The following is a 14,289-nucleotide window of genomic DNA, read 5'->3' as shown; positions in this document are numbered from 1 at the left end:
CAGACAAGTCCATCATGTTGTTACTCCTAGAAAGTTCTCCCTGTTAAGATTGATAAGTTCACAATAAATTTATAACAGTGTTTCGATCAAGCAATCGCTGGTTCAAATTCCCGAGGGGAACTAAAGATTAGTTAAAACATTCTATATTTATTATTTATTTATATTTTTCTACATAAAAAATATTTAAAAAATAAAAACAAAAAAAAGTAAATCACCTCTCTTTTTCCACCCCCCACCCCCCATATTTGGTATCTCCTCCATGTCCGTAAAAGTCAAAACTTATAAAATTAAAAATTATTTATCCCATAAAAAAACAAAAACAGCAGAATTGCCCAAAAAATGGAATAAAAAAATTAACACATAAAATGACACCAATAAAAACTTACAAATCTGAAAGTTGTCAGAAATTAAAAAAGTTAAATATCTCAGACAATGGTGACTAACATGAAAAATTATTGTTCATTTTGTAAATTTTATATTTTTTAAAAAAGCATTAAAAACCTAAACACTTGGTTTTGCTGTCATTGTCATTATTTCATTGGATTGATTTTTTTATTCAATTTTCAGTACATTATATTATAAAATGACTGGAGATATTAAGATCTGCAGCTCGTCCTGTAAAAAAACAAGCCCTCATCTGGCTATGTCTATGGGGGATTTAAAAGTTATGGTTCTTTGAAGAGGGGGAGGAGAAAAAAAATGTAAGAATAAAAGTAAACATTATCCATGGCCTAAGGGATATTCTGGGCCTCTGTACGCCACAGAGTCACTTTAGCTGTGACGGACTTAGACTGTACATATATCACAAATTTGCTCTTTAAAGGGGACTTGTCACCAGGTTGAAAGTTGCCGATTTTTGCTCTTATGTTATTCTCGCTATTCCTCTGATTATTCAGGTTTTTGTATTTTTTAAATCCGCCATGCCGTTCAAGAGATATGGACCTTTTTATTTAGTGCTACTTTTTATGGTCTTTACTAAAGAGGCGTGGCTCACAGGGTAAATTATGTGAAGACTAAAGACACGCCTCCAGAGAATCCTATTAGCCACGCCTCCTTGATAAATACCATATCAATTAGCACAAACTATAAAAGCCCGTATCTCTGGAACCATAAGTTGGACTTCAAAAATACAAAAAACAGAAAACTCAGTGAAGTAGTGGGAATGAAATAAGAGCAAAAACTGCTCACTTCTGTCCTAGACACAGATTCCCTTTAAGCGTTATCATTTGTCATGAGAATGAAGGGTTAACCTAAGTCGTCTGTAAACAAATCTCTTCTGATGGGATTTTGGCTCTGCCTTCTGTTAACCCTTTGTGCTGCATTTTCCCTTTTTGGCAGTGGCACAAAGGAGAATTGTTCAGGAGAGGAGAATATAATCTTCAGGTTGAAACCCAAGCAGCGGCGGCCCCGGACTTCACGCCCCACACCCACTAAGGTAAGCTATGAAAACAGAAACCCTGTACATGTACTAAAGGAACGGAGTCAGTGCTGAAATAAGATCACCCTGTTATCGCGCCTCCTGGCAGCAAAGGTGATTTTTTTTTACCCCGGGCAATCGTTATTCCACTGACTGGTTTATCATGGGAAGGCGTGTTATACGAAATACACAATTACTTTGTTATCTCCATGATGATGTGTGCGGAATATTGGCTGAAAAAAGTAATTGTTGGTGTCGTGTTGGAAAAAGGCAAAGCTGGAAGGGGGGTCCTGTATCACTGATTTGGGCTACTTGTGTATATGGCATATAGATCCATACTATCCAGTACCTATAGGCCTCAGTTGTATAGATATATATTTGAAAGTCTGTCCATACACTATGTTCACGCTCCTCCACGCACATGTGCCAAATGGATCCCAAAGACCCTATTCACCTAATAAAGTGCCACTAGTCTAGGAAATTCAGGATGCTGTTATCACTTTTGGTAATTAGTATCCACTATATACCAGGAACAACTCACAAGACCTGACATATACCAGGACCACCCGAAAAGACCTGCCATTTACCAGGAACACCCGAAAAGACCTGCCATATGCCAGGAACACCCCACAAGACCTGCCGTATACCGGGAACACCCCACAAGACCTGTCGTATACCAAGAATATTACATAAGACCTACCGTATACAGGAAACACCCCACAAGATCTGTCATATACCAGGAACATCCCGCAAGAACAGTATACCGAAAACATACCTCAAAACCCGTCATATACCAGGAAAATCCTACAAGACCAATCGTTACCGGGAACTCCCCACAAGACCTGCCATATACAAGGAACACCCCACAAGACCAGCAGTATACCAGGAATACTCCATAAGACCTGCCATTTACTGGGAACACCCCACAAGACCTGCCGTATACCAGGAACATCCCACAAGAACAGTATACCGAAAACATACCACAAGACCCGTCATATACCAGGAAAATCCTACAAGACCAATCGTTACCGGGAACTCCCCACAAGACCTGCCATATACAAGGACCAAGCAGTATACCAGGAATACTCCACAAGACCTGCCATTTACTGGGAACACCCCACAAGACCTGCCGTATACCGGGAACACCCCACAAGACCTGAAGTATACCAGGAACACCCCACAAGACCTGCCGTATACCAGTGGGTAGATCGGCTCATTTGGTTGCACACAGAGGTAGACACAGGACCACTGTGACTTGAAGGTTGCACTTGGTTTATTAAATGTGGCAGAAACCAAAGGTTAAGCACAAAATAACTTCAGTGTGTTGGAGGAAAATACACTAGTTTTATATCACTGACACCATCATATGCAGTGACACATATCTCCCCTCCAGTACTTTACCAGTGACTTTGTCACATATCCCCCCCTCTGCCCAAAGCTGGGGGCTTTAGCACCTTCACTGGCTAAGCAGGGGACTCTGGACAGGTCATATGTGTTCCCATGCAACTTCCCTGGCCTGTGCTCCACATGAAATGTAAAGTCCTGGAGCATCAGAAACCACCTAGTTACCCGGGCATTCTTCCCTTCTTTTCCCTCATCCATGTCAGGGGTGCATGATCAGATATTAGCCTGAAACCTATGGCTAACATGTAATATCTCAGGGTGTCGATAGCCCACTTGATGGCCAAGCACTCTTTCTCCATGATGACATAGTTCTTCTCACAGGAGAGTTTGCTACTCAGTTATAGGACTGGGTGTTTGCCCCATTTATTTCCTGGGACAATACAGCTCCCAAACCGACCTCGGAGGCATCCGTCTGGCGCACAAACTCCTTAGTGAAGTCTGGTGCGACCAAAACTGGCTGTCAGCAAGGGCCAAACTTCAACTCTTGGAATGCCATCTCAGCTTCCAAGGGCCATTTGACCATCGATGATTTTGTGCCCTTGAGAAGATCTGTCAGGGGATCGGTTGTCATGGCAAAATTCGAGATAAATCGACGATAATATCCCACAATTCCCAGAAACGCCCCAACCTGCTTTTCAGAGACCGGCTGAGGACACTTTTGGATTGCCTCCACTTTGTCTATTTGTGGCTTAAACTTGCCCCTTCCAATGATGTAACCCAAGTACTTTGCCTCTTCTTTTCCGAGGGCGCACTTCTTTGGGTTTATGGTAAACCCTGCCTCCCTCAGTGTATTCAGTACCGCCTGGACCTTCTGCAGGTGACTTCCCCAATCTGGGCTGAAGATCACAATGTCATTCAAGTAAGCGGCGGCCTACTTCTTGTGAGGACTAGTATCCAGTCTATAGCCCTCTGGAAGGTAGCTTGGGCTTCTTGTAGTCTGAAAGGCATCCGGATATACTGAAAACACCCATCCGGTGTAGAGAAGGCCATCTTCTGCTTCGCACTTGGCGACAGAATTTTCCAGTACCATTTTGTGAGGTCCAGAGTGTCGATATATCTGGCTGACCCTAGCCTCTCAATAAACTCATCGACCTGGGGCATTGGATAAGCGTCAAACTCATTGAGCTTCCTGTAACCGTTATAGAAGCGCCGCTCTCCATCCGACTTCAGCACAAAGACAATAGGGCTGGACCAGCCACTCTTTGACTCCTTGATGACGCCCAGGCTCAACATTCTCTTCACCTCCTTGGAGATCACCTCGAGGCAAGCTTCAGGAATCCGATACGGCCTTTGGTTCACTCTCACATGTGGCTCAGTCAGGATTTCGTACTCCACAACCTGAGTACATCTCGGTTCCACTGAAGCAGCTCACAGCACTGTTTTTTCTGGGCCGGCGACAGTGTCTCTGCCACTGTGATATCCTCGACCTTGGCTTCAGGATGGGCTCCTAGGCACGTTGCTTCTACCGGATCCCTGACTCGCCGTGGTTTCAGCTGGTTAATGTGGTACACCTGGTATGGTTTTCTTCTTCCCGGTTGGTGGACCTTGTAGTTGACGTTACTCAACTTTTTGACCACTTCGTATGGCCCTTGCCACTTGGCCAGCAATTTACTTTCAACGGTTGAGATCAACACCCGCATCTTGTCTCCAGGGCTAAACTGTCTCACTCTTGACAACCTATTGTAGACCCTTGCTTGGGTCTCTTATGCTTGGAGGGACTCTGTTATGACCCCAGTGGACAGGGTCTCAGAGGAACGTGTAAGTCTGCGAGATACAAAAATCCAGCTCATAGGGCTGTGGTAACTGGGTTGACCAAATAGCTACTCCTAACGCCAACACTAGAAGTAGCCGGGGATCATGCCTACGGTGATCGCTAGATGACTCGCGCCAGCCGGAGAATCTAACTACCCCTAGGAGAAGAAAACAAAGACCTCTCTTGCCTCCAGAGAAAGGGACCCCAAAGCAAGATACAAGCCCCCCACAAATAATAACGGTGAGGTAAGAGGAAATGACAAACACAGAAATGAACCAGGTTCAGCAAAGAGAGGCCAGCTTACTAATAGCAGAATATAGCAAGATAACTTATCTGGTCAACAAAAACCCTATAAAAATCCACGCTGGAGATTCAAGAACCCCCGAACCGTCTAACGGTCCGGGGGGAGAACACCAGCCCCCTAGAGCTTCCAGCAAAGGTCAGGATACAGATTGGAACAAGCTGGACAAAAATACCAAACAAAACAAAAGCAAAAAGCAAGGAAGCAGACTTAGCTTGAAATACAGGAACCAGGATCATAGGACAAGAGCACAACAGATTAGCTCTGATTTCAACGATGCCAGGCATTGAACTGAAGGTCCAGGGAGCTTATATAGCAACGCCCCTGAACTAACGGCCCAGGTGAGGATATAGGAAAAGACAGAAGCTCCAGAGTCAAATCACTAATGACCACTAGAGGGAGCAAAAAGCAAAATCACAACAGTACCCCCCCCTTAGTGAGGGGTCACCGAACCCTCACCACGACCACCAGGGCGATCAGGACGAGCGGCGTGAAAGGCACGAACTAAATCGGCCGCATGAACATCAGAGGCGACCACCCAGGAATTATCTTCCTGACCATAGCCCTTCCACTTGACCAGGTACTGAAGCCTCCGCCTGGAGAGACGAGAATCCAAGATCTTCTCCACCACGTACTCCAACTCGCCCTCAACCAACACCGGAGCAGGAGGCTCAGCAGAAGGAACCACAGGCACAACGTACCGCCGCAACAAGGACCTATGAAACACGTTGTGGATAGCAAACGACACAGGAAGATCCAGGCGAAAGGATACAGGATTAAGGATTTCCAATATCTTGTAAGGACCAATAAAACGAGGTTTAAATTTGGGAGAGGAAACCTTCATAGGAACAAAGCGGGAAGAAAGCCACACCAAATCCCCAACACGTAGTCGGGGACCCACACCGCGGCGGCGGTTGGCAAAGCGCTGAGCCCTCTCCTGTGACAACTTCAAGTTGTCCACCACAAGATTCCAGATCCGCTGCAACCTATCCACCACAGAATCCACCCCAGGGCAGTCAGAAGGTTCCACATGACCCGAAGAAAAACGAGGGTGGAAACCAGAGTTGCAGAAAAACGGCGAAACCAAGGTGGCGGAACTAGCCCGATTATTAAGGGCAAACTCAGCCAACGGCAAGAAGGTCACCCAATCGTCCTGATCAGCAGAGACAAAACACCTCAAATAAGCCTCCAAAGTCTGATTAGTTCGCTCCGTCTGTCCATTAGTCTGAGGATGGAAAGCAGACGAAAACGACAAGTCAATGCCCATCCTACTACAAAAGGATCGCCAGAATCTGGAAACGAACTGGGATCCTCTGTCTGACACAATATTCTCAGGGATGCCGTGCAAACGAACCACGTTCTGGAAAAACACAGGAACCAGATCGGAAGAGGAAGGCAGCTTAGGTAAAGGAACCAAATGGACCATCTTGGAGAAGCGATCACATATCACCCAGATAACAGACATGCCTTGAGACACCGGAAGATCAGAAATGAAATCCATGGAGATATGTGTCCAAGGTCTCTTAGGGACAGGCAAGGGCAAGAGCAACCCGCTGGCACGAGAACAGCAAGACTTAGCTCGAGCACAAGTCCCACAGGACTGTACAAATGACCGCACATCCCTAGACAAGGAAGGCCACCAAAAGGATCTGGCCACCAGATCTCTGGTGCCAAAAATTCCTGGGTGACCTGCCAACACCGAGGAATGAACCTCGGAAATGACTCTGCTGGTCCACTTATCAGGCACAAACAGTCTGTCAGGTGGACAAGAATCAGGCCTATCAGCCTGAAATCTCTGCAACACACGTCGCAGATCTGGAGAAATAGCTGACAAGATAATACCATCCTTAAGAATACCAACAGGTTCAGCGACTCCAGGAGCATCAGGCACAAAGCTCCTGGAAAGAGCATCGGCCTTCACATTTTTTGAACCTGGTAAATACGAGACAACAAAGTCAAAACGGGAGAAAAACAATGACCAGCGGGCCTGTCTAGGATTCAGGCGTTTAGCAGACTCGAGATACATCAGATTTTTGTGATCAGTCAAGACCACCACACGATGCTTAGCACCCTCGAGCCAATGACGCCACTCCTCAAATGCCCATTTCATGGCCAACAACTCCCGATTGCCCACATCATAATTTCGCTCCGCAGGCGAAAACTTCCTAGAGAAAAAGGCGCAAGGTCTCATAACAGAGCAACCAGGGCCTCTCTGCGACAAAACGGCCCCTGCTCCAATCTCTGAAGCATCCACCTCAACCTGAAAGGGAAGCGAGACATCAGGCTGGCACAAAACAGGCGCCGAAGTAAACCGACGTTTCAACTCCTGGAAAGCCTCCACGGCAGCAGGAGCCCAATTAACCACATCGGAGCCCTTCTTGGTCATATCCGTCAAAGGTTTCACAATGCTAGAAAAGTTAGCGATAAAACGACGGTAGAAGTTAGCGAAACCCAAGAACTTCTGAAGACTCTTAACTGACGAGGGCTGAGTCCAATCAAGAATAGCTCGGACCTTGACTGGGTCCATCTCCACAGCAGAAGGGGAAAAAATGAACCCCAAAAAGGGAACCTTCTGTACACCAAAAAGACACTTTGAGCCCTTGACAAACAAAGAATTTTCACGCAAAATTTTAAAGACCATCCTGACCTGCTCCACATGCGAGTCCCAATTATCAGAAAAAAACAGAATATCATCCAGATAAACGATCAAAAATTTATCCAGATAGTTCCGGAAAATGTCATGCATAAAGGACTGAAAAACTGAAGGGGCATTAGAGAGCCCAAAAGGCATCACCAAGTACTCAAAATGACCTTCGGGCGTATTGAATGCGGTTTTACCATTCATCCCCTTGCTTAATGCGCACAAGGTTGTACGCACCACGAAGGTCTATCTTGGTAAACCACTTGGCACCTTTAATCCGGGCAAACAAGTCAGACAACAGCGGCAAAGGATACTGAAATTTGACAGTGATCTTATTTAAAAGCCGATAGTCAATACAAGGCCTCAAAGATCCGTCCTTTTTAGCCACAAAAAAGAATCCCGCACCAAGAGGGGAAGAAGACGGACGGATGTGTCCTTTCTCCAGAGACTCCTTGATATATGAACGCATAGCGGTATGTTCAGGTATCGACAGATTAAACAGTCTTCCCTTAGGAAATTTACTGCCTGGAATCAAATCTATTGCACAGTCACATTCCCTATGAGGAGGCAATGCACTGGACCTGGACTCGCTAAAGACATCCTGATAATCAGACAAATACTCCGGAACTTCCGAAGGCGTAGAAGAAGCAATAGACACAGGCAGGGAATCCTCATGAATACCACGACAGCCCCAACTAGACACTGACATAGCCTTCCAGTCAAGGACTGGATTATGGGTCTGTAACCATGGCAGCCCCAAAACAACCAAATCATGCATTTTATGTAGAACGAGAAAACGTATCACCTCGCGGTGTTCAGGAGTCATGCACATGGTAACCTGTGTCCAATACTGCGGTTTATTTTCTGCTAATGGCGTAGCATCAATACCCCTAAGGCTACGTTCACATTTGCGGTCAGCGCCGCAGCGTCGGGCGCCGCAGCGGCGCCGCATGCGTCATGCGCCCCTATACTTAACATGGGGGCGCATGGACATGCGTTGTGCTGCGTTTTGCGCCGCATGGCCGCAAGCGTTGGACGCAAGAAACGCTTCAAGTTGCATTTTTTTTTGCGTCCAACTTGCGGGCAAAAACGACGCATGCGGCGCAAAACGCAGCGTTTTAGCGTGCGTTTTGCCGCGTTTTTGTTTGCGTTGTGCGCTGCGGCGCCGACGCTGCGGCGCACAACGCAAATGTGAACGTAGCCTAAGAGGGATAGGATTTTCTAATGGTTCAAGAATAAAACCACAGCGCTTAGCAAATGAGAGATCCATAAGACTCAGGGCAGCACCTGAATCTACAAACGCCATGACAGGATAAGATGACAGTGAGCAAATCAAAGTTACAGACAGAATAAACTTAGGATGCAAATTACCAACGGTGACAGGACTAACAACCTTAGATATACGTTTAGAGCATGCTGAGATAACATGTGTAGAATCACCACAGTAGTAGCACAAGCCATTCTGGCGTCTATGAATTTTCCTCTCATTTCTATTCAGGATTCTATCACATTGCATCAAATCAGGTGTCCGTTCAGACAACACCATGAGGGAATTTGCGGTTTTTCTATCACATTGCATCACATCAGGTGTCTGTTCAGACAACAACATGAGGGAATTTGCGGTTTTGCGCTCCCGCAACCGCCGGTCAATTTGAATAGCCAGGGACATGGTATCATTCAGACCTGTGGGAATGGGAAAACCCACCATAACATTCTTAATGGCCTCAGAAAGGCCATTTCTAAAATTAGCGGCCAGTGCACACTCGTTCCAATGTGTCAGCACGGACCATTTCCGAAATTTTTGGCAATACACCTCAGCCTCGTCCTGGCCCTGAGACATAGCCAGCAAGGCTTTCTCTGCCTGAATCTCAAGATTGGGTTCCTCATAAAGTAAACCGAGCGCCAGAAAAAACGCATCAATATCAGCCAATGCCGGATCTCCTGGCGCCAACGAAAAAGCCCAATCTTGAGGGTCACCCCGTAAGAATGAAATAACAATTTTTACTTGTTGAGCAGAGTCTCCAGACGAACAAGGTTTCAGGGACAAAAACAATTTACAATTATTCCTGAAATTCCTAAACTTAAATCGGTCTCCTGAAAACAGTTCAGGAATCGGAATCTTGGGTTCAGACCTAGGATTTCTGGTAACATAATCTTGTATACCCTGCACACGAGCGGCAAGCTGGTCCACACTTGTAATCAAGGTCTGGACATTCATGTCTGCAGCAAGCTTAAGCCACTCTGAGGTAAAGGGGAAAAGAAAAAAAAAAAAAAAAAATGAGAGAGGGAAAAAAAAAACTCAAAATTTTCTTTCTTATAATCCCACTTCTGCAATGCATTAAACATTTAATACTGGCCTGGCATACTGTTATGACCCCAGTGGACAGGGTCTCAGAGGAACGTGTAAGTCTGCGAGATACAAAAATCCAGCTCATAGGGCTGTGGTAACTGGGTTGACCAAATAGCTACTCCTAACGCCAACACTAGAAGTAGCCGGGGATCATGCCTACGGTGATCGCTAGATGACTCGCGCCAGCCGGAGAATCTAACTACCCCTAGGAGAAGAAAACAAAGACCTCTCTTGCCTCCAGAGAAAGGGACCCCAAAGCAAGATACAAGCCCCCCACAAATAATAACGGTGAGGTAAGAGGAAATGACAAACACAGAAATGAACCAGGTTCAGCAAAGAGAGGCCAGCTTACTAATAGCAGAATATAGCAAGATAACTTATCTGGTCAACAAAAACCCTATAAAAATCCACGCTGGAGATTCAAGAACCCCCGAACCGTCTAACGGTCCAGGGGGAGAACACCAGCCCCCTAGAGCTTCCAGCAAAGGTCAGGATACAGATTGGAACAAGCTGGACAAAAATACCAAACAAAACAAAAGCAAAAAGCAAGGAAGCAGACTTAGCTTGAAATACAGGAACCAGGATCATAGGACAAGAGCACAACAGATTAGCTCTGATTTCAACGATGCCAGGCATTGAACTGAAGGTCCAGGGAGCTTATATAGCAACGCCCCTGAACTAACGGCCCAGGTGAGGATATAGGAAAAGACAGAAGCTCCAGAGTCAAATCACTAATGACCACTAGAGGGAGCAAAAAGCAAAATCACAACAGGACTCTAGTTCTCAGTTGGCATCACACTCGCAATTCTGTCCTGCATCTGGGCCACATGTTCGATAACTTTGGTGGGGTGTTACCTCCGCTTCCCAGGTCTCCTTTGCAATGTCGAGAAGACGCCTTGGGTGCTGTCTGTATAGGAGCTCTAACGGTGAGAACCCTGTAGAGGCCTATGGGACTTCTCTGATGGAGAACATGGAGATCAGTAGAACATTTTCAAGTACATTTGTCAATGTTAAATCCTGCATTTGGGCAGTCCCCAAATTCCCATCAGAAACCCCCAGTGCAGGAATTTTGACCTCACTGGTTGCTATGTCATCTTCGTCACCAGCCAGGACACACAAGGGTACTCATCCAACTCTGGCTGTGATGGGGTTTCATCAGGGTTGAGCTGGCTCCTATCTGCGTCCCTTGGTATCCTGCCTTTCCCCACAAGTCCCGCTCAATTATCATGGGGTGTAGCAAACCTTTGACTACCCTGACCTCATGGGACTCTGAAATCAAGCTCGTTTTGACCAACATTCTGGCAGCGGGATAGTCTTTGGTGTCCCCGTGGATACAGGGGACGCCCACATGTTTCCCTGGGACCAACTGGGGTGGGAGTGTGGCCCATTTCAGGGTCACCAAGCTTCCTGTGTCTAAGAGTCCTGACACCTGCACTCCGTTTATGGTCACAGGACATGATTGCAGCCCCTCTCGTCCACATTTCGGGGTTCTCCCTGGGCAACTCAGGTCCGCAACAGCCTAGGAAGGGATTGCACGAATCTGTCCATGGCAACGCGCTCAATCTTCTGGGCTGCGGTGGAAGATTGTGACAGCAGCCATGTTTGCACAAGATGCAATAAGTCAAACATCTGGGATCAAGGTGGTTTTATGCTCTGACGGACATAGTCACTCCTGCGTGTGCCAAAATTTTGGTTTTCAATTTGGCATACTCCTTTGCATCCTGCAATGCCAAATCATAATAGGCCTTCTGGGGCTCACCAGTCAGATAGGGGGCCAGCACCTCCGCCCACTGCTCTGGTGGTAGCTACTCACGCTCCGCCACCTGCTCGAATACAGTCAGAAATGCCAAAAATGCCTCAACATCATCACCCGGGGTCACTTTTTGTTTCGCTCGTGTTACGCCTTCCGGATGTATGTGTCGTCACTTGGACCTGGGGTAGGGGCTGCCGGCCTTCCACGAACCTCCTCTGCAAACAAGTCAATCTGCTTCTGATGCTGCTGGTGGTGCTGCTGCATCTACAGTATACGCAGCTTACTTGTCTCTTGTTGCGCCATCTGTTGCTGCTGTAATTGCTGCTGGTGCTGTAGTTGCTGTTGCTGCTGTGCTTGTATCACATGTTTGAGCAGGTCCTTCATCTTGCCTGACATCACACCTTGGCTTGTGGCCATCACACATGTTTGCTGTGGTAGATCGGCTCACTCTGCTGCACACGGAGGTAGACACGGGAACACTGTGGCTCGAAGGATGCACTTAGTTTATTAAATGCGGCATAAGCCAAGGGTTAAGCACAAAATAAACACCCCCTTGGGCAAAACAGCAAAGTAAAACAAAATGGTAGCTCTAGGTAAAACCCTTGTAGTAGCAGGGTCAGCGCGCTCAGGGTTAGCACAACCCATGGTTCAGACATAACCCACAGCACAAAACCACTTCTCTGGAGTGTTCCTCTCCAGACACTCAACACCCAGACTGCGTTTGAAGTCCAGCTATTTAAGCCTTGACCATGTGACTCCTCACCCATATGACTGATCACATGACTGTGACATCACACAGGTCCTGTCAGCCCACGGCGGTGCCGGCTCTGCAGGTGGAGATAAGGTGGACACTCTACCACGCACTCTATGGACGTTCACATAAAACCAGCCCATTTATGCAACTTTAGCTTAGGCCTCACAACACTTTAGTGTGCTAGAAGAAAATACTCTGGCTTTATATCAATGATGCCATTAAGCATAGTGACACATATCTCCTCTCCAGTACTTTACCAGTGACTTTGTCACACGGGAACACCCTATTAGAACTTATGTATACCGGGAACACCCCACAAGATACATCATATACAGGGAACATCCCACAATACCCGTCGTTACTGGGAACACCCCACAAGACCTGCCGTATACAGGGATCACCTCACAAGACCTGTTGTATACTGGAAGCATCCCACAAGGCCTGCCATACACTGTGAACACCCCACCAGACCCGCCATACACCATGAACACCCCACAAAACCTGCTCTATACTGGGAACACCACACAAGACATACTGTATATTGGGAACACCACACAAGACCCACCACATACTGCAAACACACCACAAGACCTGCTGTATACCATGAACACCCCACAAAACCGGCTATATACAGGGAACCCCTCACAAAAACAGTATACTGGGAACACCCCACACCCATCATATACTGGGAACATCACACAAGAGCAGTCATTACCGGGAACACCCTCAAGACCTGCCGTATACTGGGAACACCCCACAAGACCTGCCGTATACTGGGAACACCCCACAAGACCTGCCGTGTACTGGAAACACCCCACAAGACCTGCCGTATACTGGGAACACCCCACAAGACCTGCTGTATACCGGGAATACCCCACAAGACCTGCCGTATACCGGGAACACCCCAGAAGACCTGCTGTATATCGGGAACACCCCACAAGACCCTCCATATACCGCAAGCACACCACAAGACATGCTGTTTACCATGAACACCCCACAAGACCTGCCGTATACTGGGAACACCCCAAAAGACCTGCCGTATACCAGGAACACCCCACAAGACCTGCCGTATACCGGGAACACCACACAAGACATACTGTATATTGGGAACACCACACAAGACCCACCACATACTGCAAACACCCCACAAGACCTGCTGTATACTGGGAACACCCCACAAGACCTGCCATATACCGGGAACACCCCACAAGACCTGCCGTATACCGGGAACACCACACAAAACATACTGTATATTGGGAACACCACACAAGACCCACCACATACTGCAAACATACCACAAGACCTGCTGTATACCATGAACACCCCACAAGACTGGCTATATACAGGGAACACCCCACAAAAACAGTATACTGGGAACAACCCACACCTGTCATATACTGGGAACATCACACAAGAGCAGTCATTACCGGGAACACCCTCAAGACCTGCCGTATACTGGGAACACCCCACAAGACCTGCCATATACTGGGAACACCCCACAAGACCTGCCGTGTACTGGAAACACCCCACAAGACCTGCCGTATACTGGGAACACCCCACAAGACCTGCCGTATACCGGGAACACCCCACAAGACCTGCTGTATATCGGGAACACCCCACAAGACCCACCATATACCACAAATACCACAAGACATGATGTATACCGTGAACACCCTACAAGATGTGCCATATACCATGAACACCCCACAAGACCTGCCGTATACTGAGAACACCCCACAAGACATGCTGTATACCAGGAACACCCCACAAGACCTGATGTATTCCGGGAACACCCCACAAGACATGCTGTATACCTGGAACAACCCACAAGTCCTGCCGTATACCGGGAACACCCCACAAGACCTGACATATACCAGGAACACCCCACAAAACCTGCCATATACCGGGAATACCCC

At 47.1% G+C, this 14,289-nt stretch overlaps 1 long non-coding RNA gene across 1 annotated transcript in view; it reads left to right on the top strand.

Moving 5' to 3' along the window:
* Window positions 1-1,359: 1,359 nt before the first annotated feature.
* Window positions 1,360-14,289, top strand: part of LOC143793659 (uncharacterized) — a 50,084-nt gene continuing 37,154 nt past the window's right edge. The window contains exon 1 of the long non-coding RNA XR_013220176.1: window positions 1,360-1,435. This is a non-coding gene — a long non-coding RNA (uncharacterized LOC143793659). The remainder of the gene's footprint in view (window positions 1,436-14,289) is intronic.

This window comes from Ranitomeya variabilis, chromosome 1 (assembly GCF_051348905.1).
Source record: "Ranitomeya variabilis isolate aRanVar5 chromosome 1, aRanVar5.hap1, whole genome shotgun sequence".
Taxonomy (NCBI): Eukaryota; Metazoa; Chordata; class Amphibia; order Anura; family Dendrobatidae; genus Ranitomeya; species Ranitomeya variabilis.
This window is presented reverse-complemented; position numbering and strand designations above follow the sequence as displayed.